General features: G+C 38.4%; 1 pseudogene across 1 annotated transcript; it reads left to right on the top strand.

Moving 5' to 3' along the window:
• Positions 1 to 4,363: 4,363 nt before the first annotated feature.
• On the top strand, positions 4,364 to 9,656 carry LOC148296831 (pentatricopeptide repeat-containing protein At2g44880 pseudogene; annotated as a pseudogene). Its single transcript, XR_015833719.1, has 3 exons — positions 4,364 to 4,404; positions 6,181 to 8,250; positions 8,905 to 9,656. The product of XR_015833719.1 is annotated as a pentatricopeptide repeat-containing protein At2g44880 pseudogene (transcript).
• Positions 9,657 to 19,242: the final 9,586 nt, after the last annotated feature.

Here is a 19,242-nt window from a genome sequence, read left to right as displayed (position 1 = left end):
GAGATCAATGATTTTATTAAATGGGCCGGCACGGCACGGCCCGATAAATTAAATGGGTCGGGCTGGCACGGCACGAAAATATTAAAAGCACGAGTTTAAATGGGACGGGCCGGCCCGGCACGGCCCGTTTGACACCTCTAATTTGGACGATGACTTCGCTGTCCTTAGGAGATGGTATGGTATGGATAAAACTTAATAATGGTGGTGATGATGAATTTGGACCCTCTAATAAGATGGCTGTAACTGTTGGCAAAATGTCAAGTGAAGGAGACAAGTGAACAACTCAACTATATAGTATGATAGGAGTACCATTAATTAACAAGGGGGTATATAGTTGGCCGACACAGGGTCGAAGCCACCTTTAGGACAGAGGTGGCCCTACCCCTCCAATGTTTTCTAAGTTTTCACCAATGAAGGCAATGTATTGTAAAATATTTAAAGAATTTTGCATGTTTGAAGTAATGGCCACCCTAATAAATTCATTTTGAGTAATAATGTGAAGTTATATTGGCTTTTCTTTGCTGATTTTTATATCTTTCTCTTTTGGGTTCTAGTAGATATTGATTTCTCTTTTGGAAGTACACTACATGAAGTCCACCGCCAGCTTATGAAATGGGGTGAGGTGAGAGGTTAATATGATCTCATCTTTCATTTCTTATCCTTGTCATGTGCTTTAAGTCAAGTAGCATTGACTACTCTGTTGGCGAGTGCTTATTTAGTTAGGATTTTGGTTACTTGCCATTTATTTAGTCCTATTATAAATGAGATTTATTTCCTATTGTAATTTAGATATATTTCCTATTTTATTTAGGGTTAACACATCTTTATACTTGTATAAATACCTCCATATTGGAGAAGAATAATAATATGAGCCTAATTGAATATTTGCCATACTTTGTTTGACTTGGTATCAGAGCCAGGTTCTCTTGTGACCTGTGCTTGCATTATCCTTGCAATTGAAGTTATGTTGTTGTTGCTATTACCGTTGACGCTACTACTGCTGTTAACGTTGCCTTTGCTTGCTTTGCTTTCAGTTGATGTGGTCGTGCTCCTAGCCTTTGCTTTGCATTTGTTTGCCCTTACTTTGCTTTTGCCTTGCCTTACCCTATTTTTAGGAAACCTTGCCTTTGTCGTGCTCATAGGGTTTCTGTATTCTACCTTATCTACTGCCGTGCTCACATGGTTTCTGTGTTCTGCCTTACCTACTGCCGTGCTCATAGGGTTTCTGTGTTCTACCTTACCTACTGCCGTGCTTACAGGGTTTCTATGTTCTGCTTTTATGTGTTCTTCTATGTACCCTATTTGTTAGGGTTTTTATGACAAGGCCTTCTCTATAGTTGTTCGATTGGTCAATGTCAAGTATGGTGTTCTATGACTCGCTTGTCAAGTTGGGCATGCGAAATATCTTTGCCCCAACTTGAGGAGGAGTGTTGGCGAGTCCTTATTTAGTTAGGATTTTGGTTACTTACCATTTATTTAGTCCTATTATAAATTAGATTTATTTCCTATTGAAATTTAGATATATTTCCTATTTTATTTAGGGTTAACATGTCTTTGTACTTGTATAAATACCTCCATATTCAAGAATAATAATAATATGAGCAAATATGAGCATAATTGAATATTTGCCATACTTTGTTTGACTTGGTATCAGAGCCAAGTTCTCTTGGGACCTCTGCTTGCATTCTCCTTAAATTGAGTGTTCTCCTCTTCAAGGGGGGGGGGGGGGGGGGGGGTGGGGTGGTGGAGTGAAAAAGATATGTTTCTCTTTCTCATGGATATATTGCCTCTTTAGGGGGAAATGAGGATTGAAGAGAAGTTATGTCTATGTGAATGCGCTAAAGTTGATATGGAAGAATTTTTCGTTGTTGTTTTCTGCTGTTGTTGCTATTATTGTTGCCGCTACTACTGCCTTTAGCGTTGCCTTTGCTTGCTTCGCTTTCAGTTGATGTGGTTGTGCCCTTTGCCTTTGCTTTGCATTTATTTGCCCTTGCTTTGCTTTTTCCTTGCCTTACCCTATTTTTAAGAAACCTTGTCTTTGCCGTGCTCACAGGGTTTATGTGTTTTGCCTTATCTACTGACGTGCTTACAGAGTTTGTGTTATGTTTTATCTACTGTCGTACTCACAAGGTTTCTGTGTTCTGCCTCACCTACTGCCGTGCTCACAGGGTTTCTGTGTTCTACTTTTATGTGTTCTTCTATGTGCCTTATTTGTTAGGGTTTTTATGACAATGCCTTCTCTACAATTGTTCGATTGGTCAATGTCAAGTATGGTGTTCTATGACTCGCTTGTCAAGTTGGGCATGCAGAATATCTTTGCCCCAACTTGAGGGGGAGTGTTGTCGAGTCCTTATTTAGTTAGGATTTTGGTTACTTACCATTTATTTAGTCCTATTATAAATGAGATTTATTTCCTATTGTAATTTAGATATATTTCCTATTTTATTTAGGGTTAACACATCTTTGTACTTGTATAAATACCTCCATATTGGAGAAGAATAATAATATGAGCATATATGAGCCTAATTGAATATTTGCCATACTTTGTTTGACTTGGTATCAGAGCCAGGTTCTCTTGTGACCTATGCTTGCATTCTCCTTGCAATTAAAGTTATGTTGTTGTTGCTATTACCATTGACGCTACTACTGCCATTAATGTTGCCTTTGCTTTCTTTGCTCTCAGTTGATGTGGTCGTGCCCTTAGCCCTTGCTTTGCATTTATTTGCCCTTACTTTGCTTTTGCCTTGCCTTACCCTATTTTTAGGAAACCTTGCATTTGTCGTGCTCATAGGGTTTCTGTATTCTGCCTTATCTACTGCCGTGCTCACATGGTTTCTGTGTTCTGCCTTACCTACTGCCGTTCTCACAGGGTTTTTGTGTTCTACCTTACCTACTACCGTGCTTACAGGGTTTCTATGTTCTGCTTTTATGTGTTTTTCTATGTGCCCTATTTGTTAGGGTTTTTAAGACAAGGCCTTCTCTATAGTTGTTCGATTGGTCAATGTCAAGTATGGTGTTCTATGACTCGCTTGTCAAGTTAGGCATGCAAAATATCTTTGCCCCAACTTGAGGAGGAGTGTTGGCGAGTCCTTATTTAGTTAGGATTTTGGTTACTTACCATTTATTTAGTCCTATTATAAATTAGATTTATTTCCTATTGAAATTTAGATATATTTCCTATTTTATTTAGGGTTAACATATCTTTCTACTTGTATAAATACCTCCATATTCAAGAATAATAATAATATGAGCAAATATGAGCAAATATGAGCATAATTGAATATTTGCCATACTTTGTTTGACTTGGTATCAGCGCCAAGTTCTTTTGTGACCTGTGCTTGCATTCTCCTTAAATTGAAGTGTTCTCCTCTTCCGGGGGGGAGTTAAAAAGATATGTTTCTCTTTTCTCATGGATATATTGCCTCTTTTAGGGGGAAATGAGGATTGAAGAGAAGTTATGTCTGTGTGAATGCGCTAAAGTTGATATGGAAGAATTTTTCGTTGTCGTTTTCTGCTGTTGTTGCTATTACTGTTGCCGCGACTACCGCCTTTAGCGTTGCCTTTGCTTGCTTCACTTTCAGTTGACGTGGTCATTGTCGTTGATGTTGATGTGGTCGTGCCCTTTGCCTTTGCTTTGCATTTATTTGCCCTTGCTTTGCTTTTTCCTTGCCTTACCCTATTTTTAAGAAACCTTGTCTTTGCCGTGCTCACAAGGTTTCTATGATTTGCCATATCTACTGACGTGCTTATAGAGTTTGTGTTCTGTTTTATCTACTGTCGTACTCACAGGGTTTCTGTGTTCTGCCTTACCTACTGCCGTGCTTACAAGGTTTCTATGTTCTACTTTTATGTGTTCTTCAATGTGCCTTATTTGTTAGGGTTTTTATGACAATGCCTTTTCTACAATTGTTCGATTGGTCAATGTCAAGTATGGTGTTCTATGACTCGCTTGTCAAGTTGGGTATGCAAAATTTCTTTGCCCCAACTTGAGGGGGAGTGTTGTTGAGTCCTTATTTAGTTAGGATTTTGGTTACTTACCATTTATTTAGTCATATTATAAATGAGATTTATTTCCTATTGTAATTTAGATATATTTCCTATTTTATTTAGAGTTAACACATCTTTGTACTTGTATAAATACCTTCATATTTAAGAAGAATAATAATATGAGCATATCTAAATATTTGCCATATATTGTTTGACATCTCTGTTTATTAAAAGTCATCAAGAAAATGACATGCAATAAACTTCAGAATTGTTTTGTCCTATGGCATAATTTTATTTTTTTTTATAAAAAAAAAAAAAAACATGTTTTTACTTCCAAATTATTTATGGTTCTTACTCATTTGGTGGAAATTCGGACATGATGGATTTGGACGATGAATCTGCTGTCCTCAGGAGATGGTATGGACAAAACGTAATTATGGTGATGATGATGAATTTGCACCCTCTAATAAGATGGCTGTAAGATTGTTGGCAAAATGTCAAGTCAAGGAGACAAGGGAACAACTCAACTATACTATGATAGGAATACCATTAACAAGGGGGTATATAGTTGGCAGACAAATGTATCGACAATGTATTGAGTATATAGGGTTTCTTACAACTTTAGAGTTCTTTTGTTTCTTATTTAACCTAACTGATGTAGTTGTATTGGAACGTTTTATAATATTATCAATAAAATTCATAAATTTTTCTCTATTTTCTGGTGAATTTCAATTCCTCTTTCAAGATTTGACATTTGTCAATCTCTTTTATCATATTTTCATGCTTTCTTTGTTTGTTCATTGACTTCCAATTCTCATCAAACCGAAGTTGTCTTTTTGTAACACTCATTGTAGAGGAAGTTCGCCTATTCATAGTGGGTGGGTTGTCCCTACTAACTCGGGGCATAAGGCGTGATTAATGCAATCTCACACACCAAATGGCAGTGAACAAATATTTTTGTTTTTTTTGGTCTGAGGGCAGTGAACAGATTAGACCATCTTGGATCTTGCCCACTTAGTTTAGTCTCCATCATACGCATTCATAATGCAATCACTGTACCCTGAACCATACGGGTGATTAAACTTGCCAATGTGGTGGCACATTTGGGCTCCATCCAACATATGTGTGCCAAGAGGGCATAGAAATTAAAATTATCAATAACATTGACATTTTTTTTCCCCCAAGAGGTGTATCCAATCTATATTTATAATTTTTTTATTTTCTTTCAAGTGAGTGACTTTCATAAAGTTTGAATTGGATACACCAAAGTCTAAACCTAAATGAAACTTTACCCGACAAAATTTATGTGATTTGGGTTGGGTCTCAACTCTCACCTGTACAAAACCGACATTCTTGCAGAAAAAAATTATTTAAAATAAATAAAGAGAAACCCCGCCATTCAAATGACAGAGAAGCAAAACTGAGAGAGAGATGCATGATGAGAGAGCAAGTATTGAGATGGAGCTCATTAGAAAGAAAATGGTTAGACCTTCTCCAACAAACGATAACAACACCCTCGCTTCTCCAAATACACGCCTTCATGCTCTGAAACCCCCTCGAAACAAATGTCAATCTCCTCACCAAATTCATCACAACTGGTCCATTGATTTTGGAGGCCCTGTGCAAATATGGATGTCGAGGCCCTACATACACAAGTAGAAAAAGAAAAAAAATTTAATCCATATAGAAACAAAATTTCCTGACACGGGAAGAACACCTTCAGAAGGAGCTTCCCAGAAATATTTCTTTAGTCCCTCTTCCAACTCACAAAGCTGATAAATTGATTTTCCAATTTCAATGGTTGGTGAATTCTCATGTGAATGAGGGAGGGAGAAAAGAACTGTGATTTTGGGAAAAGGGCTAAAAATTGGGTTTTTACAATCCAAATTTTGATGGAAGAGGGTGGTGCTGAAGAGAAATGGCTTTATTTTGATGGAGGGGAGTCTAATATGAGAGAGAGAGAGAGAGAGAGAGAGAGAGAGTGAAGAGCAGAGATGCACACAGCACACCTTTTGACTTGCCGAAGAGTAAAGAAGACTTTTTGTGTTTGGACGGAAGACGGAAGAATCAAGAAGGAACAAATATCTACCCGTTAAGAAATAATAATAATATTTTTAGAATAAAAATATATATAATATATTGCAGGGCTTCTAAAAACATTTTGAGGCCCCTAAATTTTGGGGTCCGATGCAGTCGCACAGCCCGCACATGCTATGGGCCGACTCTCACAACATGTGGTTCCATCGCCCTTTTCACCTCTCATCAATACCCACTAGCTCTAATTCAACATGGTCGCCGCGTCTTCAATTACGGACCCAATAAAGTTGACACATTTCTCTGTAACTCTATTATCAGAGCCCACACGGATATGCGCCAATTCGCTGAATCTTTCACTCTCTATAGAAATCTTAGGAAGGACACGGCTTTTAAGCCCGATGGCTACACGTTCACAGCTTTGGCAAAGTCGTGTGGTTTAGATGTGGCCATCTGGTAAGGGCAAGAACTTCATTGTCATGTTATTAAAGTTGGGTTGTGCCTAGATTTGTATGTGTCGACTTCATTGGTTGATATGTATGCAAAGTTTGGGAGGATGAGTTTTGCAAGTAGCTGTTCGATGAAATGACGGAGACAAGTCGAGTATCGTGGACAGCTCTCATTTGTGGGTATGAAAGGTTAGGAGATATGGATAATGCAAGGAGGCTTTTTGATCAAATGCCTGAGAAGGACTTGGCTGCATTTAATGCTATGATTGGTGGTTATGTCAAATTGGGAGATATGGGCTTGGCTTGAAGTTTATTTGATGAGATGACGGATTGGAATGAGGTATCTTGGACCATTATGGTGTATGGTTACTGCCATCATGGTGATGTACAATCTGCTAGATCAATCTTTGATGCCATGGCCGAGAAGAATCTAATTTCTTGGAATGTGATGATTGGGGGTTACAGTCAAAACAAACAGCCCATGAAGCCTTGAAATTATTTCATGAACTGCAGTCAAAGACGTCTCTTGAACTGGATGGCGTGACTGTTGTTAGCATTCTTCCAGCTATTGCAGATTTGGGCGCCTTGGATTTAGGTCGTTGGGTTCACAAGTTTGTACGAAGGAAGAAGCTTGATAGGGTAATCAACATCTGCACTGCGCTTGTTGATATGTACGCAAAATGTGGTGAAACTACAGAGGCTAAAAGACTTTTTGATGAGATGCCTGAAAAGGAAACAGCTTCTTGGAATGCCTTGATAAATGGGTTTGCAGTAAACGGCCATGGCAAGGAGGCACTGGAGGTATTTTTAAAGATGCAGTGCAAAAAGTTTATGCCGAACAATATAACCTTTATTGGTGTTTTGTCTGCTTGTAACCATTGTGGTCTGGTAGAGGAAGGGAAAAGATGGTTTAAAGGAATGGAGGGCTTTGGGCTTATCCCGCAAATTGACCATTATGGTTGTATGGTTGATCTTTTGGGAAGGGCAGGATGCTTGGAGGAAGTCGAGAAATTGATTGAGAGCATGCCTTATGATGCTAATGGAATAATTTTGAGTTCTTTTCTTTTTGCATGTGGCCATTCTGAGGATGTCACAAGGGCCAACAAAGTTTTAAAGAAGGCAGTCAAAGGGGAGCCATGGAATGATGGAAATTATGTCATGCTCAGAAATTTGTATGCCAAGAAGAGAAGGTGGAGTGATGCAGAGGAAATTAAGAGGTTGATGAGGAAGAATCAAGCAAATAAAGAGGCTGGTTGTAGTGTGATAGAGGTTGATGGTAGAATCAAGGAGTTTGTGGCTGGTGACAGGGTGCATGCGTATTCCGAACCTTTACATTTAACCTTGCAGCAGACTTGGAAGCACTTGACGGGTGATTTTATAGAAAACGGGTGAATTGCTTCAGTCTAGAGAATATGCATGACCTCTACCAACCGCTCCCCTTTCATCAGTCGTAGTTTATGCCGAGTATACAGGGTAACCTGAAAAATATGTAAGGGCCCTTTTAGGAACTTTTCAAATGGCAGCCGGGCATGGGATTTATTGAGAAAGGCATTTGGAATTTGGACGCTGCACGATACCTTTACAAAATGAGAATACCAGTTACAACTGCAGAAGGCTGCCCTAAGCCAACAGTTGGTCCCAAGCTAAGAAGCAGATACCTTGCTTGGACTGACTAAACAGGACATAAACTATACCCTCAAACCTCTCTGTCACTCTCTCGCTCTCTCTCTCTCTCTCTAAAGAATGGGAATGACTATGAGTTTCATGGAATTGGGAGGAGGTTGGTTCATTAATTTCTTTTCAATTATCTCACAAACTTTGCTTTTCTTTCTCAAATTTGTCTTCGCAGTAGTTTTTTCTTTCCTTTTTAGAGGAGTCTTTGAATAATTTTATATAACACTTGTAATCATCTTGGGCTGGTTATTTGCATTATAGGGGAGCCATCCGCCAAGATGTATGTACAAGCAGTTAAAAATAGTGTTAATTACAATATAAACGTGTATAAGTAAAATGTTAATTACAATATGTACGATGTTAAAAATAATAATGCAAAATATCTTAATTTAGCTCAAATCATCCAAAATATCTTAATTACAATATGTACAATCAACCATATTTCCACCACAAAAACAGTTCATTATACATAAGAGATTCTTAGAAGAAAGCATAGACTTCCCATTTTTGTCAGCTAAGTTCCAAGACATACACAGACGTCAAGTATCATATTTGATTAGATGTATAGTTTGGCATAGATGTTCGGTTCATTTTTACACATGATTTTTCATGTTATTCACCTATTATTTTGAGTTAGTTCTTGACATTTTATAGATTTTTACTTCCTTTTTGTGTTTTCTTAGATTTTACCTTTGTTAGAATAAAAATGAGCTAAAAATGCATTATTGGTTATAAATTCTGTTTTTGTTCATTTTCGTAGGTCAACTTCTTGGCCTGGGATCAACATGCTCTGATGCTCGGATGAGGTGAAGATCTTCATGAAACTTGTTCCAATGGATGTTGACTACAACATATCCAAATTTGAGCTCCATTGGACAAGTATTGCCTATCCAACCAATCCAGCATGTTACCACAGCTCTGGAAATCCGAAATTGGCCAGCTTTTACCTCCATTGTGTCATCTTGATTCTTCTTGTTACCATAACACTTGGTAACAAGAAATTACCTCAGTAAATGAGATATTTTCTGAAGCAATTGGCATCTTTGTGAAGACAAGGCTTCATCATTGCTAAGGGGACAATGGCAAAGACTTTAACTAAAGCATGAGTTTTATATTATATCTTTGAGCTGGAATTGATGGGCAAAAGGCACATGGGAGTGCAATCTGAAGTGGGAAAGGCTTTTGAACGTGGGTAATTTTACGAGGCTATTATTCTACACATTGGGAGCAGATTTTGGAGAGCTTGGAGCTCGAGAAAGCCAGGGTGCAGTCAAGCAAAGTGGAGAAAAAAGCTTCCACCATTGAAGACCTTGAAGCTTTCACCATTTTCTCAAAATCTATAAACTCTTTCTAATTTTATTTTGAGTTTGTATTTGGAATAAGTATGAGCAACTAAACTCCACAGCTAGGGCTTAGGTTGAAGCCCTAAACATGATTACCTTATTATTTTGATGCTTGAGTGTATGAATTTCTAGATATTGTTGATGAATTCCAATTCACCAAATTAATCTATCCTTGATGTGTGTTTTTCCTTGGTTGGCCATCTTTGAAAGCATGCTTCTTGAGATTGTTGGGATTATGTGTATCTTCATGTTATCCTAAGCAATAAATGGATGAAGTAAGAATCATCCATGTGAATTGGTTTCTTGAATACCTAATGTAAACACCATGCTATTAGGATTCTTGTGATGTTCATATTCTCTTTGAACTTAATGGGTTTTCCTTGTAATTGAATCGAAGTACGAACCATACCTAGGTTCGGTTATGGGGAGGGCACAAGTATTGTAGCACGAACCATGCACTTTACGTATATTAGAGAGAATCAATGCGTCTTGAGCCACGACCCATGGTCTTGAGTGCGAACATCTTCATCAACACGTTTAGAGTTCATCACTTGAGTATCCATGAACATGGGTAGAATTGTTTATGGTGGATTTCGAAACCCTAGTGTTTGTTACTTGGTACTTTCACATTTTGATAACTCATCTCTGCCATTCTCATTTAAATTCAAAGTCCATTTACTTTCATGCAATAGAAATAGGTCACTTGAACCAAACCAAACCCCCCCCCCCCCCCAATGTGTGTGTGATCGAGTTGTGTGTTTGATACGTTGTGTGTCTTGTTTACTGAAATTTATTTGTTTCCGTAATTATTTTTAACTTTTGGTCCGCATTGTGTTCTTCCATTTTCTGTGCTGAATCCAACCGTATAAAGAACGTGAATTTTGGACAAACGGTTGGAAAGTTATAGGTCAAAAACTGGACAGAGGTCGAAACTGAAAAACAGAGAAAACGACTCTATGCAAAAACGACCGGTCTCTTTTACTTCATGACCGGTCGCTCATCACGCAAAAATTAAGTTTCGACTCTGTGCTAAAACGACCGGTCGCCCTGTTCATACGACCGGTCGCCAGACACTGTTCACGCACTATTCACGCACTGTTTACAGGTGATACAGTGGTGATAAAATGGTGATAGAAAATGCTGTTTGTGTTTTTCTTTTGTTTTCTTGTGTTGTTTCATTTCTTTTACACTTCTTTACTCATTTTTAATTTCCATTTTGCATTTGTGCATTTGTGGTGTGTCAAATAAGTGTTCTTTACGTACTCAAATTAGAACTTATAGGAAGCCGACAAGTTCTTCGTGGGATCGACCCCGTACTTACATAATCTATACCTCTATAGATTCGTGCACTTGCAGGTATTTTTAATTGGTTGTTTGCACATTAATTTGTGTCCTTTTACGAGTACAACAATTTTTGGCGCCGTTGCCGGGGAACTGGCACGGCTGCTTATCTGTTTCAATTGAGTATGTTTAGAGTGCTTTGTTCGTTTTCGTTTGTTGTTTGTTGTTTCATTTTATCTTGATTTGTTTTTTGTTTCTTTTTCTTACAGGAATATCCGACAAGTCACCTCCACCATCACCAATGGCGGCCACAACTGAAATTGTGGAACTTACTATGCAAGAATACTTCAATAAATCTGTGATGGAGGAAGCAAATGCATTTGGCTCATTTCAGAATGATTTGCCTATCAATGAATATTTCCCACAAATATACAATCCGGAGTGGAGAAATTATTTGAACTTCTGGTGGACCGACAATCCAAATTTTCAACAAGGGCCATATCAACCATATCAAGGCCAACATAATACTTGTCCACCTCATGATCAACCTCAACATTACACTCCACCACAATCTCACCAACAACCTCAAGGACCGACTTTGGAAGAACTTGTTGCTTCAATGGCTAGAACCACAAATAGTTTTATCAAGGAGACAAAAAGCTACATACAAAGGAATGATGCCCACATGCAGAAGAGAGATAATGCCATAGCCAATTTAGAAAATCATGTGGGGCAAATTGCCACAGCATTGAGTCAAAGGGAAGCTGGGATGATGCCTAGCCAAACAGTGATTAATCCAATTGGGCGTGAGCATGTTCAAGCAGTTACCTTGAGAACTGGTAAGGTAAATGGTGAGGTTGATAATTCTGAAAGTCTAATTAAAATTGATGATGAGATACAGGTTGAGCAAGTGATTGTGCCTAATGAAAAGGATGAAATGAACATGGAGAAAGAAAAACAAGCAGCATCTTCACCTGAGTGGATCCCAAAGCATGAAATTGCAAGAAGGGCAAGAAAGGAGAAGGTATGTCGTGAACCTACTGATGAAGATATCTTACATGCTCCTTTTCCTCACGGGTTGATGAGTTCTAGGAAAAATCAACATGCCAAGGACATATTGGAAACTTTCAAGAAGGTGCAAGTCAACATTCCCCTCTTGGATGCAAACAAGCTCAAGGAATACGAAACTGTTGCATTAACGGAAGAGGTTTCTGTTGTTTTGCAAAGGAAGCTTCCTCCCAAGTTGGAAGATCCAGGAAGTTTCACAATTCCATGTGTAATTGGTGATAAATTGTTTGAGAAACCTTTAATTGATTTAGGTGCTTCAATTAATCTAATGCCTTATTCTGTTTTTGAAGTACTAAAGGAAGACAAGCTGAACATCCATGTTCCAAGTACCAATCATATGTTCAATGTCATTCCTTCTACTCAAATGAGAAGGCCACCCAATCCTAAATATGTGCCTCATCCATCCAATCCACGTATTGAAGAGCGCTTAAAATTGCTTTTGAAATCTACTCATGCGCATAAAAAGAAAAGAATTCGAAAGTGGTTGATTAGATGGCAAAGAGATTTGAAGAAACTTCATGTTCGGCACAAGGAGGCGATTGAGCCAAAACCTCCCAAGTGACCATAGTATGTTGGAAGTCCGGCAAAAGACTTTAAACTTAGCGCTTCTTGGGAGGCAACCCAAGATGAATAGAAGAAGTTTGTTGTCGTCCTAATCGCTTCAAAGTGGAGTTTCTCTAGACTCAAACTTTTTTTTTTTTTTTTTTTTAAATTTTAATTTTAAATTTTTTTTTGAGTTAGGGTTACAATTTTCCAACCAAGGTAATTTCAAATTTCTTATTGTTTCTCTTTGTTTTTCTTACTCTTTCTTTCTTTTATTGTTTGTGTTTCTTTTTTGTTAGTAAGTTTGGGAAGTGGTTTGCTTCATGATTGCACACTCTGAAACTTGACTCGAATGCTTATTTCATTTCTTAACATGTGATTACAAATATAAACTTGAAAATGCATACATAAATTTCTCAATCACATGTTTCTTTTTGCATTCTGAGCCACTCGAGGCATCTGCTAATTGCCTCTATCTGCTCGCACTTGTAGAATCTGCAGCAGCTTTACATGGTCCTCAATTTTCCCCTGCAGTGTTTCCACATGCTGATTGGCGCAGTGGAGCCGTTTCTGCAAGTCTGCCACTTGAGTCTTCAGGGCAGCCACCTCCTCACTCAGAGCTCCACACTCTCGCGTTCGTGCTAGTAGGCGCAAGCCTAGATTTGTGTCCGAGACCGCGTGGAGCATGGTAAAAGTGTGGGACTCCTCCACTGCTACCTTGTTAGACCTGTGCGCTATATGCCAATGATCTGCCGGTGTGAGCTTGCTGGCAGTCATGCCTTCTGGCAGTACTACCCTACTCGACACTGCCTCAGAGAAGTTTGAGGCCGAGCCATGGTGATAGGAAGAGTTTGGGAAGATAGGGTTTGGAGGAGCCCTTATCTCTGCATTTGGTGGTGCAAGTGACAACTCAAGGTTAAGGTCATCAATGAGCATAGCTGAGGATGCCATTGTTTTGTTTCTAGATTATTTGATGGTTTTCCTTGAGTTTGCAGGAAGAAATGCAGGGTATCATCAATTTACCGAGGTGTGGTTTAAATAGACATCTGCTGATGAGGGATTTGCAGTCCAGCTATTTGCCCTTTTCTCTCGATCCCTTCGCATCACGAGCAATCTGCCGTTCGCATCCATTACAGGGGAGCATTTCTACCTTCACTTTACTTTTTTTCCCCTCCCTATTTTCTGGTGCTTTGTGTTTTTGTCTTTCCCTTTCGTCTGTCATCTTTGTTTTATTTAAGTTTGGGAAGTGTGTTTTCTTTTAAGTTTGTCGTCTTTGTTTTATTTAAGTTTGGGAAGTGTGTTTACTTTGTTTTTGTCTTCGTCTTTTGCAACTTTCTTTTATTTTATTTCTGAAAAAAAAATACAAGGGAAGGGCAACACAAACAGGCACACCAATAATACACTAGAATCACTTTTTCACAGTGCTCGGTGTCTCGACCATAGGACCTTTGAGTTTGGCCCTATGGCTATCCTCTTCCGGGGCTTCACGCACAGCCTCTTAGGGCTCATCACTCGAGCTCCCAAAGATCGCACTCTTAGCTTCAGCGTAACCACTCTCGCGATCTGTTTTCTTGCGTTTACACGGTCGGTCTAGGTCCTCCAGCTGCTTTCTCATGTCCTGAGCGTAAACACTTACCATCTTTGAGAGATTTTTATTCTCCTCCCGCAACGCTTCCAGCTGGTGTCGATTCACCTCCACTATCCTTGCCCTTTCCCTTTTTAAGCTTTTAATAATACTCTGGCATTCTTCCATCATACTTCGCTCCGCCGCCAATTGACCTCTCAGCACCTCTACCTCATGGGACTTCGCAAGTAGGCGATGACCCATACTTGCGACTGTTGCCGTGCTTTGCACGCTTAGTGCCAGAACATCGCTCACGACCCGATTGTCATATCTTGCTCCCAGCACACGTATATCCTTGGGAGTCACTAGATTTCTAGCCACTCCAAGGGCAACATCGTTGTCCAGCAGTATTGAGTCATTCACTGTCACGGGCCCCCGTGCGGAGGCAAAGTAGGGCATCCATACTGGTGCCACTGCTTGGCCCCGAGTCTGAGTCGGTGGAGCTAGGTTGAGATCCAACGAGAATGGATAGGAAGAGGCCATTTGAACTTTCTTTTCTTTTGTTCTTTCTTTTCTCTATTGTGTGTTTATGAGTTTGTGTGTTTTTCCCCAACTCTTTCTCTTCTTCTTTTATAGAGTTAGTTTCTACGTAACCCTAGCCACTGCGCTTCTGCGTTTTGCGCGGCCCTTACGGCCTATCCCCTTAGGTCACCTCACCTGGTCCCCAACCCCTTTAATTACAGTTCTGCCTTTCAGCGCTTTCAAGAAACGAAAGTCGTCACGTCTTCCTATGAAGCCAATAATTCTGGCTTGGGAATGTGAGAGGGACCTCTGCTTGTCGACACGTCCCTCGCTTGGTTGCCTGTGACTCACAGGTGCCGAGACATCGGGGCCCACTTTTCCTATTTTTCTGAGTTCTCGCTCTTTGTGCTTCTGACTTGGTTTCTTTGTTTTATATATTTTCTTCGCTTTTGGGCTTTTGTTTGGGTTGGGCTTTCATTTGGTTTGTGCGTTTCATTGGGTTGGATTTCTGCATGTGTAAGACTGTTGTTAGGGCTTACTGTTTTATTTGTTTATGTTTAGTTTCGTTTTTGTTTTTGTTTTTGCAACTGTGCGTAGTTTTAATTCTTGCTTGTTCTTGTATTTACTTGATTTATTCCCTTTTTTTTTCTTTTTTTTAACATTGTTGATGCCTAAATTCTTCAACATTGAGGACAATGTTTATTTCTAAGTTTGGGAAGGGATAGCAAGTCTTTTTTCGCTTCACTTAATTTCTTGCTTTTTCGTTTCACTTAATTCCTTGCTTTCTTTTATTTTGTTTTCTTTTCAGTTTTGAGTCTTTTTATTTTCAAGTCACTTTCCGGACATATATGATGAGATTGTGATGAATGTTTACATGACTTGATTGAAAATGTTTTTAAAAAAATTAAAAAAAATTATTATTATTCACTAAATGGCATCATTCTAGCATGATATGTTTGAAACCTTCTATGCACTTGCCATTTGTTTCATAATTCTCTAGTTGAGGGACTTGCATGATCCAAAGAATTGTATCAAGCATGAATTAGACTTGTATAACCATATAATGTGAGCTTTGAGCCTTGTGCTTCAATTCATGAGTGTTATACACATATTCTTATTTTCTTGTCATCCGAGTTGTTGTTTGATCTCATTATTCATTGACTTGGTTGAGCACTTAAAAGACATTCATTCTTGTGCAATTTGATTACATGACATTTGAGAAATGATATTAAGGCCCTCTTTGGACCGTTTGTGCCTTTCAAGCTAACCTTATGCATGCTTAAGCATGATTTTCCATTGTAACCACTTTGAGCCTACATGTAAACCTTTTCTTTCATTTAACCAATTATCATTCCTAGCCTTAGCCTAAAAAACAAGAATTTACCTTTCTAAGGAACTCATGAGCTTTAATTTGGATGTGTTTTTCATGCTAAGTTTGGGAAGGGTTATTACATTTCGAAAAAAAAAAAAAAAAAAAAAGAAAAGAGTACTTCACTCAAAGGGTGAAAGAAAAGAGAAAAGTTGTGGTTATTTGGCAATGAATTCAAATTTCATTTCCATGTTTCTTGGTTGGCCTAAAAAAAAATAATAAAAAAATAAAAATTGGTGGTTGTTCAAATGGAAGAAAGGTGTGAGTCAAAATTTTTGGAGGTATAAGGCTTTGTGGTCTAATTGATCACATATAAAAAAAAATGAATGAAAATCTCAAGCGTGATGTTTCAAAGTCTTTTAGTCAACAATTATATGCTCTTACATTGTGAGTTCCTTCGACTTTGTTGTATCTATATCCTTCATTTCTCACTCACCTTACACCCTTAGCCCCATTACAACCCATGGTAAAGACCTAAATTGATCCTAAATGTCATGTGGTTGATTTGCACACATTTTTCAGCTTTTAAGTGTTTGGCATCGTTCTTGAGATCATATTCATGCATGTTTTTCATCTTGCTAATTTTGAGTTAAGTCCCTTATGGTTTAACTCTATTCTCATATTTACTATTGAGTGTTGCATTGTAACCCTCTTCCGAGTGATTCATTTGTGAGAGGACAACTTTGGTGAGATTTGAAGTTACATTTGTGCTTGGTATGATTTTTGAAGTTGTGTGAAAACTGAAATTGGAGAATGAGTTCCATTTGGCCATCACACTACTACACTTGAGCATGTTGTGTTCTGAACTTTGCCGCCTTGTGACTAATGTCTAAACTGAGTTTTTCTTGTGAAAACTTTTGAGTCGTTTGCATGAGTCGCTCTCTCTTTGCAAAGTGTTTGGAAAGTTTGTTTCGAGTCTTGTTTTAGTTTCTGCTTTGCTCGAGCACTAGCAAAAGATAAGTTTGGGAAGTTTGTTCGGTTCATTTTTACACATGATTTTTCATGTTATTCACCTATTATTTTGAGTTAGTTCTTGACATTTTATAGATTTTTACTTCCTTTTTGTATTTTTTTAGATTTTACCTTGGTTAGAATAAAAATGAGCTAAAAATGCATTATTGGTTATAAATTCTGTTTTTGTTCATTTTCGTAGGTCAACTTCTTGGCCTGGGATCAACATGCTCTGATGCTCGGATGAGGTGAAGATCTTCATAAAACTTGTTCCAATGGATGTTGACTACAACATATCCAAATTTGAGCTCCATTGGACAAGTATTGCCTATCCAACCAATCCAGCATGTTACCACAGCTCTGGAAATCCGAAATTGGCCAGCTTTTACCTCCATTGTGTCATCTTGATTCTTCTTGTTACCATAACACTTGGTAACAAGAAATTACCTTAGTAAATGAGATATTTTCTGAAGCAATTGGCATCTTTGTGAAGACAAGGCTTCATCATGGCAAAGGGGACAATGGCAAAGACTTTAACTAAAGCATGAGTTTTATATTATATCTTTGAGCTGGAATTGATGGGCAAAAGGCACATGGGAGTGCAATCTGAAGTGGGAAAGGCTTTTGAACGTGGGTAATTTTACGAGGCTATTATTCTACACATTGGGAGCAGATTTTGGAGAGCTTGGAGCTCGAGAAAGCCAGGGTGCAGTCAAGCAAAGTGGAGAAAAAAGCTTCCACCATTGAAGACCTTGAAGCTTTCACCATTTTCTCAAAATCTGTAAACTCTTTCTAATTTTATTTTGAGTTTGTATTTGGAATAAGTATGAGCAACTAAACTCCACAGCTAGGGCTTAGGTTGAAACCCTAAACATGATTACCTTATTATTTTGATGCTTGAGTGTATGAATTTCTAGATATTGTTGATGAATTCCAATTCACCAAATTAATCTATCCTTGATGTGTGTTTTTCCTTGGTTGGCCATCTTTGAAAGCATGCTTCTTGAGATTGTTGGGATTATGTGTATCTTCATGTTATCCTAAGCAATAAATGGATGAAGTAAGAATCATCCATGTGAATTGGTTTCTTGAATACCTAATGTAAACACCATGCTATTAGGATTCTTGTGATGTTCATATTCTCTTTGAACTTAATGGGTTTTCCTTGTAATTGAATCGAAGTACGAACCATACCTAGGTTCGGTTATGGGGAGGGCACAAGTATTGTAGCACGAACCATGCACTTTACGTATATTAGAGAGAATCAATGCGTCTTGAGCCACGACCCATGGTCTTGTTTGCGAACATCTTCATCAACACATTTAGAGTTCATCACTTGAGTATCCATGAACATGGGTAGAATTGTTTATGGTGGATTTCGAAACCCTAGTGTTTGTTACTTGGTACTTTCACATTTTGATAACTCATCTCTGCCATTCTCATTTAAATTCAAAGTCCATTTACTTTCATGCAATAGAAATAGGTCACTTGAACCAAACCAAACCCCCCCCCCCCCCCAATGTGTGTGTGATCGAGTTGTGTGTTTGATACGTTGTGTGTCTTGTTTACTGAAATTTATTTGTTTCCGTAATTATTTTTAACTTTTGGTCTGCATTGTGTTCTTCCATTTTCTGTGCTGAATCCAACCGTATAAAGAACGTGAATTTTGGACAAACGGTTGGAAAGTTATAGGTCAAAAACTGGACAGAGGTCGAAACTGAAAAACAGAGAAAACGACTCTATGCAAAAACGACCGGTCTCTTTTACTTCACGACCGGTCGCTCATCACGCAAAAATTAAGTTTCGACTCTGTGCTAAAACGACCGGTCGCCCTGTTCATACGACCGGTCGCCAGACACTGTTCACGCACTATTCACGCACTGTTCACAGGTGATACAGTGGTGATAAAATGGTGATAGAAAATGCTGTTTGTGTTTTCTTTTGTTTTCTTGTGTTGTTTCATTTCTTTTACACTTCTTTACTCATTTTTAGTTTCCATTTTGCATTTGTGCATTTGTGGTGTGTCAAATAAGTGTTCTTTACGTACTCAAATTAGAACTTATAGGAAGCCGACAAGTTCTTCGTGGGATCGACCCCGTACTTACATAATCTATACCTCAATAGATTCGTGCACTTGCGGGTATTTTTAATTGGTTGTTTGCACATTAATTTGTGTCCTTTTACGAGTACAACAATAGACTTCCCATTTTTGTCAGCTAAGTTCTTAAAATCTAATCTAATTTGAATCCAAGATAATTCAACTTATCAAGAAGAGCCTGTGTGACTGCTGTGGCACTCTTTCAATTTTTATGTTTAGTCTTTGATTTAATCCGGTGCAGCTACTCCTCCTCCCCACTTCTGGACACGGCTCTCTGCTTCCTCCAACCAAGAGTTTAATATACTCAATTAATCAAAGAAAGATGGAAAGGAAACAAAATCGAAACATACTCAAAACGA

Source organism: Prunus avium, chromosome 2, assembly GCF_965620075.1.
Source record: "Prunus avium chromosome 2, drPruAviu1.hap1.1, whole genome shotgun sequence".
Classification (NCBI taxonomy): domain Eukaryota; kingdom Viridiplantae; phylum Streptophyta; class Magnoliopsida; order Rosales; family Rosaceae; genus Prunus; species Prunus avium.
Note: the sequence above shows the minus strand (reverse complement) of the source record. Positions and strands in the feature narration are given on the sequence as shown.